This window comes from Felis catus, chromosome A2 (assembly GCF_018350175.1).
Source record: "Felis catus isolate Fca126 chromosome A2, F.catus_Fca126_mat1.0, whole genome shotgun sequence".
In the NCBI taxonomy this organism is placed as follows: domain Eukaryota; kingdom Metazoa; phylum Chordata; class Mammalia; order Carnivora; family Felidae; genus Felis; species Felis catus.
Window position 1 is genome coordinate 110,240,230 of NC_058369.1, and position 15,808 is coordinate 110,256,037.

Below are 15,808 nucleotides of genomic sequence, written 5' to 3' on the forward strand. Positions count from 1 at the left end.
CTTCCCATATCACTCTCTCTTCTTCCTACACCACCCACAGGAAATTAAGGTTTATCTAGGGCAAATATGTGCTAAGTCATAAATAATAGAGAACTCCATTTTATAAGGTAAGGTATTGGGGAATAGGACTAAGTTGATATGGGTGCAAGGCAAGGTTGCCGAGAGCTGGAGCAGACAGGAAAGCACAGTGAAGAGGAAAGATGAGTTAGTGAGGTGATAGCAGGTGTGTGAACCAAGGAGCAAGGAGCAAAGACGCAGAGGCAGGAGAGAGCAGGGCTGTGCTCTTTGAGGGCCATGTAGGTTTGAGCAAGGACACAGTGAGGAGAGCACCAGGATTGGTTTACTTCAAAAGATATGGGAGGGTCCAAAGTTCAGAGGTCCTTTCGAGCCTGGCTCTCTGTAGAACTGAAATGTGTTTGGAATTACATCGAATGTGGTGATCTGTGGGAGAAAGGCCAACTTAACAGCAAGACACACACACTGTCAGTCCCAGAAAGGACATGCTGTTGCTAGAAATTGTATAAACCTCCTTTGGTGAATGATACATATATTTTCTAATTTTGTGCTAATGACAAATATATGAGACAGGTGTTATTATTACTGGCACAACTATGATCATAGCAGTTTGTAAAATGAGTAAATTTAGTCCACTTAGATTGAGCCATTTGCCTGCATTCACTACTTGTCCCAGAAGTCCTAGGCAAGGAGCTCAAACCCAGGCCCTCTGATCTCAGGCTTGTTTTGTAACTAAACAATGGGTCTCAACCCTAGCTACACATGAAAATCAAATATGGAGCTTTTAAGACTTCCAATGCCCACTTCTATGCCTCCTGCTCTGAATTTCTGATTTAATTAATCTGAAATGAGACTTAACTGCTGGTGGTTTCAAATATCACCCCCCGCTCCCCACTTTTAGTTCTTCTGCATTTGAGAACCACACTGTTACATCACTAAAGTGTTGTTCGGGTGATTACGGAAACCACCAAGACACTTTCTCCAGGACATGCTGAGATTTGAATTCTCAATTTGATTACTTTCTTGAACACATAATGGATTTCTCAATAAAATTTATTATTAATAAATGTACACATGTGATATGTTTTCTGCATCTTTCATATGTGAGAATGTCTTTTTTATTCTACACAAGAAGGATAATTTAGGTAAATGTGGGCATTGGTGGACCAATTTTCACTAAAATTTTATAGCTATTTCCCCACTCTCTCTTCTGGCATTTATAGTTGCAGAAGGCAAATCTGATGCATTTTTTTTCATTTTGATGAATTTAGATTGCTTTTTTCTTGAAACTTTATTCTTTCTGTCATCTTTTCATTTTTTAAATAGCTTCAGTTTTATATTTGTTTTTTTCTGATAAATTCTGAGAGAACATCTCATAGTTAAACTCTGATTCAATGTTTGTAATTCCCTCACTGACTTCAATAAAATTTCTAATACACCGACTATATTTAATTCTGAAATCCTAAAGTTTCTTTATCTGGCATATCTAGCCTCTCAGTGCATCCTTTTGACTTCTGGCTCTTGTGTCATGAACTTCATACTCTTGCTACTATTGTTTATGTCAAGAAGTATAAACAATACTTCTCTTATGTTCTTGGGCAGGAGTTACTCTCCCATGTTCTGAAATATATTTTCCCTTGTTTTCTTTTGTTTGACTTTCTTTGCTTCTAATGCAACAAGACTCAATGTTTGTCACCTGATGGCATATGGATTTCCCTTCATGACATTCAGTGTCTGTTGGAGACTAGCTATAATTTGGCTAGAAGGCAGGTCAATGAAAGTTCCGTCCAGCCCAATTCTTAGTTTCTAGGAAGCAGTCTCCATTGTAGTGATTCTGTCTGTTTTGGGCTGGTCTGGGATATTATCCTTTTCACTGACAAAGTTCCAAACAGATTTAATAACTGTAAATTTATAACATCCAGTTAGAATTGTCACAAGGGCTTCTTGTGTTTACCTCAACTTATACCACTTTTGTTTATGGGATCAATATCTCCATAATGCAATGTGACAATGATATTTTCTCTTTCCTCCCTTTCTTCAATTGTCAGATACAGTACAAGATGCCCAGTTAAGTTTGAATTTCAGATAAAAAACAAATAATTTTTAAGCTTAAGTGTGTCCCATAAGTATTAGGAATATACTTAACACTAAAAAAGTTCTCTTGAGTCCCCGTGTACTATTTGGGACATGGTTATATTAAAATATTGTTGGTAGTTTATTTGAAATTCAAATTTAATTGGCTATCCTCTGTTAGTATTCGCTAAATTGGGCAAACCTCCTCACTACTCTCAGGTTGTTTTCTGGGAGGATCAGTCTCTCATTTGTATAGGAAGAACTATAGTGAGTACATGTGAGTACTCACTAGTCTCACTCATGGTAGTGAGTACATGTGAGGCACATAAGGCTCTCTGACTGCTTCATCAGGCAGTACGCCCATGCAGGAGAGGGACACCTCAGTTTATTCACTGGTATAGTTCTGGTGTTTCTGAGCCAAAGGACAAATGGTGCGGGGATTTCTCTACGTTCTTCAGGCAAGGCAGCTTGCTGTGTTGCAAAGACTTGGCATCAGTGGCTCTCAGTTGTGTTTTTCGATCCAATTCTATAAATCTTTCAGTTGGATGTAAGAGCTCCAAGATTCTAAAAATTCAAGGTTTTGGATTTTGTTAGTTTTTATCTTTTTGTGTGAGAAATCAGGAGAGGCTGACTCTGAGGATATTAGCCAGACATTACTGGAAATCAGACTCCTGGCGCTATTGTGTGTGTGTGTGTGTGTGTGTGTGTGTGTGTGTGTGTGTGTTTGCATGCTTGAGCTACAACTTCAGAAGCATTCTTAGAGGCCCAAAATGAAGGAGGCAATTATTTTTGGCTTCATGAATCCTGCCAAAATGGAATCAACTGTGATATCTAAATCTATCTCCTCAACAGCAAGGCAGGCTTTTCTGGAAAAGGCTATGGTGTTGGTGGATACATGATTATGTTGCCTAAAGTACATATTCCAGGGGGTTATGTGGTTCAGTTTTTGAGCTTTTACCCCTTTTGAGTGTCCACAGATAAGTGTTGTAGTCATTGAGGGCTGTCTGGCCCAGTATTGTTTTTGTCCTAACAAGGAAGAGCCTGTCAAAGGTATAATCATCCTTTGCCTGTTTTATAGCTACCCGACATAACACAGGCATTTTTTTTTACAAGAATTTCTTCTTCCTGCTACTCTTGGGAAATAGTCAATCATGCCATCCTGACAGAACTTAAAATCACACTTATATGAAGGACCATCTGCTACTGGCTGTTTGGCAATCCTCAGAGAACATGAAAACAGGCTAAGTATAAGAAAACATCTTCAGAATTGGTCTTGACACCCTTAGTTCAACCGGTTCCCAGCTACCAGCTCTTCTTAAATAAGTCATGCATTTAGCTTAGTTCAAAGCCTGACAAAGGTTATAGATCTTGCTTTTGTGTAAATGTGCAATGTCTCATGCTGTGTTTCATCTTCTCAAACATAGGCTAACCCACCTGCTTTGCCTATTTGATTTCCTCCAGCTGGCTTCCCATTTGTCTTCATTTACTCTCAAGGTTTTGGTTGTATTGACTTATAGAGGAGGACTCCTCATTTATTTCCTGAAGATTTTCTTTCTACAGCTGTGCTATTTGGTCAGCAGAACACAAATTTGGTAATAACTGTATTTATTTGTAGAACAAGATGATGGATTTCTTTTGTAAGTAATAACATACACCTTAAGAGGTAGATACTGATGAGGAACTCATGTGGAAAGAATCGTTTCTTCCGCAGTCATTTGTCATAGGTGTTGAGGTAAGCTGGTGTGATGCCACATAACCAACAACCCTGGAAAGCCCTTTTTTGAACTTCTTGCAGTGAGGACAGGCTGTTCTGAGAAAGCAAACCTCTCGAGGAGAACTGTTAAACAAAATGGTGCTCACTTGAGATCCAGAAATGGAAAGATTAAAGACTGTTCTGACTTGGATCCTATTGGGGCTGAGTATTTCTGGTCCTGGGCCCACTTGGTTTTGTTCTGTCCCCATTCTTGAGGGACTGATTTTCAGCAGAAATATGCTCCACTGAGCAAGACAGGGAAGCTGGAAAAATCCTAAGACATGAGTGACTTACGCCCATGAACTTCACTTTTTTTGATCTGTAAAATGAAGCGAATAATTCTTCATTAGCTCAGGTAAGGGCTAAGCTGCTGAAAGAAAGAGATCTCAAAATATAATGCTTTAAAAAAGACAATGGCTTAGATTAGAAGTCTGTTTCTTGCTTCTTATGTAAATGTGTTAAGGTAAGCATTGGAAGTTGGGTGGGCATTCTTGCTCCTCTAAGCAATTGAAGGGCATAGACACTTTCCATTTTGCCAATGGGTCATTCTGTAGGACGTATTCCACATTCACGAGGAAAAAGCTGGGTCTTAGTAAATCCAGGAAGCCTGCATGGAGGGTGAAAAGAGGAAATCCTGCATGAGCAACTTGCTTTAAGAAAGTCCTGCATGCAGAGGTTTGGCTCTTCCCCTCACAGTCCATTGGTCATGTGACTAAAATTCTCACCAATGGAATTCTGAGAAATGTAATCTCAATCAGGGAGGCTATATACCCAGGAAAAAGGGGAGAATGGGCTTTTGAGGGCAAATAGCTACTAACCAGAAATACCAATCTCAAAAGCTAGATGTAAAGGTTAAATAAGCTATTTTTAGAAGTGCTGGGCACATGATAATAGAGAGTATTACCAAGAGCCTAATGCTCAATTAATAAAAACTGTGACAATAATTAGGAAAAAAAGGAGGGGGGATTAGAAATAATGCACAGTTCTAAATATAGACATAAGAGGAATGGAGAGAACAGAGCCAAGTCTGGGAATACCTGAAATTTAAATACCTCTCATTCCTGAATGGTTTAATTAACTGAGTGTCACAGTGGAGTTTGGGTATAGAATAATTCTCTTCAGAGATTTCTCTAAAACTATGACAGGATGAGGAGCCATTCCTTTTTTGTTATAGAGACATGTCTTATACTTTTTGTCTCTAACTCAGTTCTTTAGAAATTATAGGTGATAGATAACTGCTACTTTATTATTTGCTGTTCAGCCAAATTCAGCATTGAAAGTCCTAAGGTAATAAGCTTAAGAGCAGATTAGACTCTGACTGGGGCCTTGTCAGTTGAGCAGTTCATGTATGAATTTCTGAGTAAGGCATTCTCCAGATTACTGTGATTTCTCTCTCTGTAACTTTGGAACTATCCAAGGGTTTGGACAGTATATGCTCAATAATACATGTGAAATGTTTGAATCATACAAAAATCTGTTTAAAAACTTAAGAATTACTGTGACTTAAAATCAGAAAAAAATGAACATTTGGGTAGTTGTTTAACAAAAACAAAGTTTTGTGGGAAATAAAATCCCTCTAGACTTCTATTTGCCTAACTGTGCTTAACAAAAAAAAATAAGTTCCATTTGTTATAATTTATGAAATTTTAATTCTTACTTTAACAAAACACATGTACATATTTATATGACTGTAAGGATACATGTTGCAAGTTAAACAGGTTGCTTTTGGTGGATGAGGATATGGAGGGTTGTTATATTCTTCTTTTTATTTTTCTAGTATTTTCTGTCCTTAAGAATGAATGAGATAATTAATGGGGGGAATTGGAGGGTAGAAAGAATAAGACTTGATATAATCATATCTTTTAATAGATCTTGTGACTACATATGTTCCAAAAGGCTTTTCATATTGTCTGGAATAAAAAGAAACTAGTATCCCCATTAAATGACTAGGGGAAGCGGGTACAATGTTGGTTGTTTTTTCAAGCGTAAAACTAAAGTGTAAAGGTATTTTGCATGTTCCCCAAGACAGTGGTGGGAACAGGACTGGAACCTGTAACACGTCCATTCAAGGCCCCCAAACTCATGAAATGTATTGTTCACAGAAACATTATGAGTGCAAAAGACTGACATTTCCTCTGCCATTGTTTCTTTCTTTAATGCTCCCTGGTGCCCCATACTCTTCCAGGAAACAGCTCCCCACTCCTTCCGCTTAATGAACATCAAAAGGTTTAAAAGCCATTTGTGCATCCATATGTATTCATTGTGGAGACTGAAACCAAATCCAGTTTAAGTTCTCAAGTAGAAACTCCAACGAGAACGGTAAGACTACTCCGGGATATAAAGGAGAAGCCTCTTGTATTCATTTTCCACATCCAGCAAAATCTAATGTAACCAATGTCCAATAAAAGATTTGTCTTTTAAACTTCACTCTAAATTTCCAGAATGGAGTTCATTGTCTTTATGTTTCTTCAAACACCCTCACACTACAGATTGAAATCTCTGGCAATGAATTTTTAATATAAATAATTGAGTGGGGGTTGGGTGGGGAGTAGAAATTTCCAGCTCTAAATGAAAAGTACTTATTTAAGAAATCTTACTTCAGAAGAGTGTTGCTATTCTGGCCTAGGGTTCTAGACTCATTCCTTACCCTAGCATTTGCTCTTACCCAAACATTATTTTCTCATTTTCCACAAATTGGTAACAAAAGTAATTTTCTTAATACAAAAATATAAGAGGGGTAATATTGGTTCACAAGAAGAGGATGTGTTATATTCTTGTCCTATATACATAACTATGATTTAACTTACCTATTATGGAGGGAAGGGGGAGCGGAGTATAGGAGATACTAATAAATCTACAGCCTGTCTTGCCTTTTTGAGAAGTTTGTTTTATTTTTCTTTAAAACTTTAGGTGAAACATGTTTAAGTTCTCATTTCTGTTACTTGTCTATAACTCAGCAACTGGGTAAGACAGGGGGGGAATGTATGACTGAAATGTCCTATATTAATATATTTATAGAGGTTCTTTTGTCCCAAGAAAGTTTGATCTTAATATCAAATCTGGCTTAAGAAATCTCAGTACTTAATAATCAAATCTGGCTTAAGAAAACTCATACATGGTTTTTCAAAGTGTACTTTATGAAACACTGTTCTGAAGCACTGTTAACAGGTATTCTACAAAAACTAGCTGATCTCAATTTTTCAGATGTACAAAAAACCCACCTGTGAACATTCTCCAACAAATGAAACATAAATCTTAGAAAAGACATATGGAAATAAAAACTAAGGTTGAGCAAGGAACCAGTAAAGCTAATACCTGTCTAAATAATTGTTGAAAGTAAGGTTATGCAGCTAAATGCCTAGGTGAAAGAATTACTTTAACAAAAGGGGAGGTATATTGGGGCACCTGGCTGGCTCAGTTAGAAAAGCATGAAACTCTTGATCTTGTTCATGAGTTCAAGCACCATGTTGGGTGTACAGAATACTTAAATAAATAAAACCTTTCTTTAAGAAAAGTGTACCTGGGATTCATTTTAGAATAGGGAATAATTAGCCCCTCCCTACCCTCCTGGTATCTTTAGATTTAAGTATGAAAATAATTTCATGGTGCATCTTCTGTGGAAGAAAAATGAGACCAGGGATCTGAGAACCAGGCCCATAGTAGGAAAAGAGAGGTTACTGCTAGGTCACCAAGGAGTCATCTATGAATTATGATTATGCAAAACTCTTCAGATTGAGTTTGGATAATTTCAACCCATTGAATGTATTCTATAATGTGAATAATTAATTGTTTATTTTCTAGAAAAGGATTACTACTTTGTAGAGTGGAGAAAATAATTTCTTTCCTGGGGAAGTATACTGCTGTGAATTTTCTAGACCATGCTTCTCTTAAAGGCAATAGTCCCAGGGAACAAGAACAGTACATGTCATGATCTTGGCAGCCTACAAAAAAGTTCAGTTGATGCTTATCATCCTTCTCCATTACCCAAAACACACAAACAGCTCTGTAGAAAATATTCAGAATTGTTGTCTTTGGATGGTGACTGTGTCTTATTTTTTTATACTGTTCTGTAGTTAGCCAATTTAGGTTCATGCTTATTTATTATTTTACTTTTGGAAAGGTGAAAATAATGCCTTACTTTTCACATTAATAAGGATCATAAAATACTTATACATATATTTTTGAAAAATATAATTTGCTACCAATATATAAGGGAAAGAGACTAAAGAAAATTACACACTAGAAATGTGTGAATTGAAACATCTGAGATATAGACTGAAGAAATTCAGCCAGGTTTTTAGTTGCAACTTTGGTAAGACTGGCTTACGTATGGATCAGACATCTTAAGATACCTTAAGAAATGTGATTTAAAAAAATTATTTGGTTTTATACTTAATATTACCTGGAGTTTCATACTTGATGGCCTCTTTCTACAGCCATGCTATTTAGCTAGAGTTCGTCACTCAAGAATCTGTGTGATCAAAATCTACTATCTCTAAATATTTAAGGTTTTCTGTAAGTTCAAATGTCCATGTTTTTTCTTTCAAAATATGTCCAAGGCATTATGAGGGCCCTTAAATCTTTTCGGTGCGTCATGAAGAAAGAAAGAAAAGAAAGAAAGAAAGAAAGAAAGAAAGAAAGAAAGAAAGAAAGAAAGAAAGAAAGAAAGAAAGAAAGAAAGAAAGAAAGAAAGAGAGAGAGAGAGAGAGAGAGAGAGAGAGAGAGAGAGAGAGAGAGAAAGAAAGAAAGAAAGAAAGAAAGAAAGAGAGAAAGAAAGAAAGAAGAAAAAGAAAGAAAGAAAGAAAGAAAGAAAGAAAGAACGAAAGAACGAAAGAACGAAAGAACGAAAGAACGAAAGAACGAAAGAACGAAAGAAAGAAAGAAAGAAAGAAAGAAAGAAGAAAGAAAGAAAAGAAAGAAAGAAAAACTTATTTCAAAGGTTATGGTAAAAACTCGTAATGTTGAGTAGCCTCCTATGACCTATATATGCTTGAGAGAAGAAACCAGACAGTCACTTTCTCCCTGGCAAACACCTTTAACACAGAGGTGGATTTGCAAGTTTAACAGAAATAAATGAAAAACAAATAATTGTAAAGAATATAGTGTACTCTAAACTCTTAAAAACCTCAAATCTTTAAAATTTCTCACCCTTCTTGCATGATGCCTAAAGGGATAAGGATGTACTCTATTTGGGGAGTTTGGGAGACCATGCCTCCAACCCTCAGATGTTGATGGGATATTCCTTTTCCATAGCTGTAGGAACCCTAATTCTGGCATGACCTCAGTTGTGTATACTTCTCTTCATTTCTTTGAAATTATGACTCCACACATTCCCCTATAAGCTTCACTCAAAGGAAAAGAAACATCTTTATATGTGGCCAATTGTTTATCCATCCACCCTGTGTCACCTTTCTTCTCATCATCTTCCATCAGTATCATCATACATTGAACATCTAAGAAAACACCAAGCACTGGGCTTGGTGCTCACATTATATACTCTCTCTAAGATTCTCTTATTTGGCCCTCCTACCCCAAAAGAACTGCCTTTGGTTTCTATGTGTTCAGAAAACATTCTCTTTCTCATCAAACTGAAAATACCATCTTGGGTAAGATGCAGGTGCAAGCAAGCATGGCGTAGTAGAAGGAGCATGAGCTCTGAATCAAGTGAGACTTATACTTCGTTAGGTATAAACCTTGGCTCCTCTATTTACTAGTCATGTGAGTTTTGGTGAGTTGCTCTCTCTGCACCTCAAGGTTCTCACCTACTATGTCTGTTGGGGTGTCTGCTTCACAGAGCAGTGAGAGGAATTCAATGAAATATAATATAAATTGTCTTGCGTAGTGCGTAGAACATGGGAAACAATAAATAGTAGCAATTCTGATGCTGAGAGATAGTTTCCACTTGAGTTGATACTGACATGTTTCAGAATGGTTAAGTGGCTTTTTCATGCCCTCTTATGGGCACAAACATGATGTAGAGAGCATACTCAACAAATATGTATTGTAATTGTGAATAAACAAATGATATACAGTCTAGACTAGTGAGTGCTTCTCTTCGTTGTTACAAGTGTTATTTTAACAAATCCTCCTTTTTCCTCTTCTTTTCGTATATAAATTAATTACAGTTTCATATCATCCTCATCCTTTTGTTTGATCTTCTCTGCATTTTCTTAAATTGAAAAATACCAATAAATTTAGATTAGCCATAACTGAATCATGGTTTTCCTTCTTTTTGCCATTTCCTTCCTTTTCATCTTCATGTAATTTAAACTTTCCACATCCTAGAGTGAGAAATACGAGTTCCCAGTTTTTCCACAGCCTCAATAAGAGTGCTGGAAAATGTTTTAATGGACTGCTTGAACCAATGAATTTTAATGGTTTCCCCACATCCTCCTGAAGATTTTCATATTTAACTCTTCTCTTTGTCTAGTGTCTTTAACATCTCAGCCCCTGCCCTGAGTTGTAAGGAAGTGAGCCTGTGCTAGCAGTACTGGAAAAGCTATTCCTTAGTTTAAATGGCAGCAACGATATTTTGCATCTAAAATTAATTTTGCATTATTACTTTCACACAGTTCTTTCTCATTTTCCTTTGTTTCTTGTTTGCTTGTTTTGAAATGAAAACTCCTAAAATATTTCTCTCTTTCCTCCTCTCAGTGATACCAAGATGTGACAAGGGCTCTAGAACGAATCTTTAATTTGTCCGGGGACCCAATAGGTACCCAGTTTTAAAAATGTTTTTCCCATATTTAAGTCTTCCTCAAAATCTTACTCAAACTTTTCTAGAAAAGTTGTGTTCTGGGCACGTTATGTTTTTACCAAAGTGTCTAAGCTTTGTTTTTATCATATCAGGCATATGACTTGTGAGTTTTCCTTTATCTGTGAGAGAAAGTTGACCTTTTGTGCTAATTCCACTTCCTGGTGAGTCAGCCTTCTTTCTCTTGGGCTTGTCTCTTTGCTCAGTGCCAATAACTTCGCGCATTCCATGGATTCAGCACCTACCTCTCCTTATCCAAGTTCTTTAAACCGTTTAACCAGCCCTATCCTTGACATAGTGGCTTTTTCATGTGGCCAGTTACTTAATTTTTCAAAGCCTGTTTCCACTTAAGAAAAATGAAAATGAAAATAAAAATAACACATCATTGGTCACCTACTCAACGATATCAAGTGGAAAAAATCCATACAAATGAGGGTTACTAATAATGACAATCTTTTCCAGGAAGGAGGCACTGGTAAAACAATGAGAATTCATTTTATCACAAAAATTTGACATCCAGGCAGCTACAAATAGGAAAATTTATTTAATCTCATTTTTGTTCTCTCTACTAATTTGGACTGAAATTATCCAGGTTCTATTTTTCTTTATGCATTTCCAGTTCAAAATAGTAGAATGGAAAGAAGTAAAAAATAAATTTTCTCAAGGCTTTTCAACGCTTCCTTATGGATTAAGAGTAGAAAGGAGAAAGCAGTACCAGGTACTGATTAATTTATCCAGCAAATACTTAATGAGTGCCATCTTGCTGCTATGTCACTGCTTCTATATAGAAAGGAAGTATTCCTCTGAGACATTCCCTTACTTGGTAGAGGTCATCTGTTCAAGGAGCAGAGCACATGTGTTTCCCCAACTACAGAAAAAGGATATGCCAAGGATCCTACATCTCTATTCAATGATTCCAAGAGCTGAGCTAAGCCCTTTTATAAATAGCAAAAGGAAATAATTAGACTATGATTCCAGTAGAAGAATGCATTGATTTCACATTCTCCTTTACTATGGTGTATTTTTAATAAGGTCTGCCTTTGAATTAGATTTCAGCATCAAGGCTGATCATTTTTCATGCTTTTTGCTTCTCATAGCCTGGAATTACCTAGTGTGTGGGTGTTTTCTTTTCATAACTACAAAGTCCTTGAATAAAACAGCTAGTATATAAGGCTTTTAGAGGAACATGTGTGTCTCTTAACTTTTTTTTTTTTTTGATAGGAAGATACTTAGTAGTAAGGAGTTTTCATGAGGTCTAATTAGAAGGTCTCTTTGCAATCCTAATGCAAGAATGGCAGCATATAAGTCATTATATGAGATCATTATTTTCATCTAGAATCCTCCATCCCTGAATAATGAGTTTTCTCCCAAGTGAGCACCATTTTGTTTTTAAAGTGAGTGTATTTTCTAGTACTTAAGGCTTTACCTAACATGGTGGCAATTCATTTGACTTGCGAATCATAACATTTATCTCTTACATGTATTTTTACCTCTTCTAAATCTTGGCTTTATGATATAATTAAATTAATGGAATATACTTGCAAATTTTTACAGTTGCAAATTATAATATCATTTTGAAAATATAAATAACACTCAGGGAAGATGGGACGGTTTCATAGGAAAAGTACTGGATAGAAATAGGAGACCGGGATTCTACTTCCAATTTTGCTACTTACTAGCTGTGTAAACTTGGGAAAATAATTTAATTTCATTTAAATTCAGTTATTTTCATAAAGCAATAGGCTAGATCCTTTCAGTACTAAAATTCTAAAATAATTTTCCTTTTCCAAATGAAACTAACCAACTATCTAAATACATTGAGTGATTAAACTTTCCTAAGAGAGCTAAAGAAACACTTTGAATTTTTAAATAATATTTCCATTTGAGGTAGGAAAGTGTATAAAAAACAGTAATTTCACTACTCAGATAATCACTTATTAGAAAGTATATGTATAGGGTTTAAAAAGAAATCCAGACATTGGAAGAAATGAATAAAAAGAAAAGTTGTCATCTCCATCACCAGTGGTCACCATTCCATTTCCTAGGGGATAAATACTGTCAATATTTTGCCCTCTTTTAGAAATCATGGCACACTAGGAAATATATGTGTTGCTTAAGTATTTCTTAATATACACATATCATATTTTAAAAAGAGAAATCATTGTGGTTTTTTGAAATATTTATTTTATTTTATTTTTTAAGTTTTAGAGAGAGAGAGAGAACAGGGGGTAAAGGCAGAGGGAGGGAGGGAGAAAGAGACAGGCAGACAGACAGACAGGGAGAGAGCAGGCTCCATACTCAGTGCACAAAGTCCAACACAGGGCTCGATCTCCTGACCCTGGGAACATGACCTGAACTGAAATCAAGAGTCAGCCACTCAACCAACTGAGCCACTCAAGTACCCTGAGAAATCACTGGTTTAGGGTACATTTCATAACATTAGGGAGTGATTAAAGCACATTGAAATTTCTTTAAAATGCATTAGTAGGATTGTAAACAGTGTTTTCCTGTCCTGTGTACAGAATAAGGACAAAGACATGTTTGGAAACAGGCCCATGCGTATTCTCTGATAAATTCCCCTCTTAAATAGGTATAGTTAACCTGTGGGACTGGGATTTGTTTAAGCAGGTTTGAATATTATACTCAGTTTATCAGCCCAAATAAAATAAGTTGGGATGTGATTATTTTTCTTCAGCAAGTAATTATTTTCCTCAAGGTTTAAATGTAACATATAAAGAACAACCCAAACAGCCAGAGCTGGAACAAGTTTAGTGGGGTCCCAACACACCACCCCCAATTTAATAGTTCAGACAGTTCTCTTGGAAAGATCTCAAGTGTTCTCTGAAAAGGCAGCAGTTTCCAAAGCTCCACAGGAAGACCTTAATGGTAACAATAGAACCATCTGTTCTGGAAAACAGACTCTGAAATGAATTATACTTGGGATAAGAAGATCAAGCCCTCTTCTATATTTGTGAGTAACCAAGAGGTACCTCACAGCTGTTGGGGGCACATTTATAGGGATCCTAGAGGTTACACTTGTACTTTGTGATGGCAAGATAAGCTCGATATCCTACCTAAAGGAAGTGAGATTTGCCTATATTTAGCAACTGCAGGATTCATATTCTCGAAGCAAAAAGTAAATGAAACCTTCCTTAATGTGAGGGAGCAACAAGAGTATACTAGTGAAGACATTACCATGAGTCATTTCCTTAGTCAAACCAGTATCAGTACTCAAGTATAATGACTGCATAGGAAAAAATCATCTTTAAACACGTAGAAAACTTCTGCTAGTGCTTATTAGAGACCACTGATAAAAAGAAACCTTATACAAAAGGGCCAGCCCACCCCTGTATTCATAAATATATGGCAGCATGTCTTAAAAGCATAAATTCTAGGGTTAGGTTTCTTGTGTTTAAACCCCAGGTCTGAACCTCAATTACTGTGCTATTTTGGCCAAGTCTTGAGCCCCTCTGTCCTCAAATTCTTCATCTGAAAAAATGGGGGTGATGATAGTACCTGGCTCATTGGATTGGCATGAAGATTAAAGATGTTAATACATTTAAAACACTTGACTGACACACAGCAAGGGCTATGTAATACTAGTTATTCTTATTTTTATTCAGTTGGTGTATTCCAAGATCATAGTAAAGGTTCAAGTAAAAACAGAGAAAACTTTAAGTTGAAAAATAATTCATCCAAAACAATGCCACTGTTAATACATAAAAATGAAAAATTTTAAGGAGAGTTAAAAAAAGACTGGTATTCTGCATTTAGATTTTGAATGTATGTGCAAGAAACATTTGAATATATTGCACAAATGCTTATGTTTGTGAGCTTAAACATCCTCCAGTTGTGAATCCAGTTTTGCATACAAATTATGTGCATACAAATAGAAGGGACATTGTTGAATTCATTTTAAAAATAAATTTTACAGATTTTCCTAAGAATCCCTTAATGAGAAGGCAGCAAGAAGATAATGAGGAAGGACCAAACAGATGTTGGTTTTCCCTGAAATTTGCCAGACTTTTACAGCATCATTATGATAGATTTCCATTTGGGTCTCTACAAGTTTAAAAATAAGTGGGACATTTGGATCTAGAAGAGAGCAGAGATGATTAAAGGGTTGGAAACCCAAGGGGAAAGGATCACGGAAATGATGTTGGTTGGCCAAGAAGAAGAGAAGGCTGTGGGTGACTTAACTGCAGTCTTATTGTATATAATATGCCTTATAAAGGTTGGGGAGCAGATGTTGTTCCCCAGTCAAAATGGTACAAGATGGAATGGGAGCACTTTGGCTCTAACTTGATAAAAATCTTTTTAAAGAGTTAAAAATTTTTTCTTCGAAAGAGTTGTCAGACAGATAAATCTTTGTTCATTCAACCACTATTTATTCCATTCCTCCTCTTAGACCCTGTATTAAATGCTGAGGCTTAACTGACAGATAATTCACAAGCAGACATGTCTATTTCTATAGACATACTGAAGTGGGAATTTCCCTTCATGCCAGAATTGTCCTTGCAGTACACTTGGTGACTTATGTGCACTAGAGAATGAGAAAGATGGACATCCAGGGGGCAAAGCAGCAGTGGAATGTTCTGCATTCCCTTTACTGCTGCATGAGAAGGCATGGGTATCCTGAGAACACCAGAGGTAGAATGCATCTAGGTGGGAGTGCTTTTGTTGAAATCCCACCCCAAAGTGGGTAGGAGGAACCAGCAGCAAGATCCTGTGGGATGTATCACAGGAGCTGAGAGGGCTTTGGGCCAAAAAGGAAGCAGAATGGAGAACCTAGCTCAGAAAATTATTCACTGGGCAGGCTTCCCTTTGTAGATCCACCTATGTACCCAAGAACTCATCCAGGAGGACTTTCTCTCTCAGGGGCCCCATGAGAGAGCCACCATCCAAATGCCTGCCTCCCAGAGGCACAAATAACAAGTCTTGGATTAGCCAGGGAAACAATAGCAACCAAAAGACAAAAAAAAAATGACACAAAGGCCAGTGCAGTGATATTATGAATAGAATGTTTAAGTGTTCCTGTAAGATAAAGCAGTTATCTATAATGTGTCAGGAAGCTATAAATATGAATTTTTATGTTTCTCCTTGCTAATAAATAGCTAATAAATAAATAAAGGGCTGTATAAATTTTGAATTATTTCTTCCTCCATCTGAATCAGCCAGAAAAAAAAGTTAAATTATCATTCACAGAGCTTTGG

The 15,808-nt window shown here is 36.5% G+C and overlaps 1 long non-coding RNA gene across 1 annotated transcript in view; it reads right to left on the reverse strand.

The window, feature by feature from the left end:
- Nucleotides 1-2,798: 2,798 nt before the first annotated feature.
- The window catches only part of LOC123383895, a 47,071-nt gene continuing 34,061 nt past the window's right edge, over nucleotides 2,799-15,808 (reverse strand). Inside the window, exon 3 of the long non-coding RNA XR_006594253.1 lies at nucleotides 2,799-4,448. This is a non-coding gene — a long non-coding RNA (uncharacterized LOC123383895). The remainder of the gene's footprint in view (nucleotides 4,449-15,808) is intronic.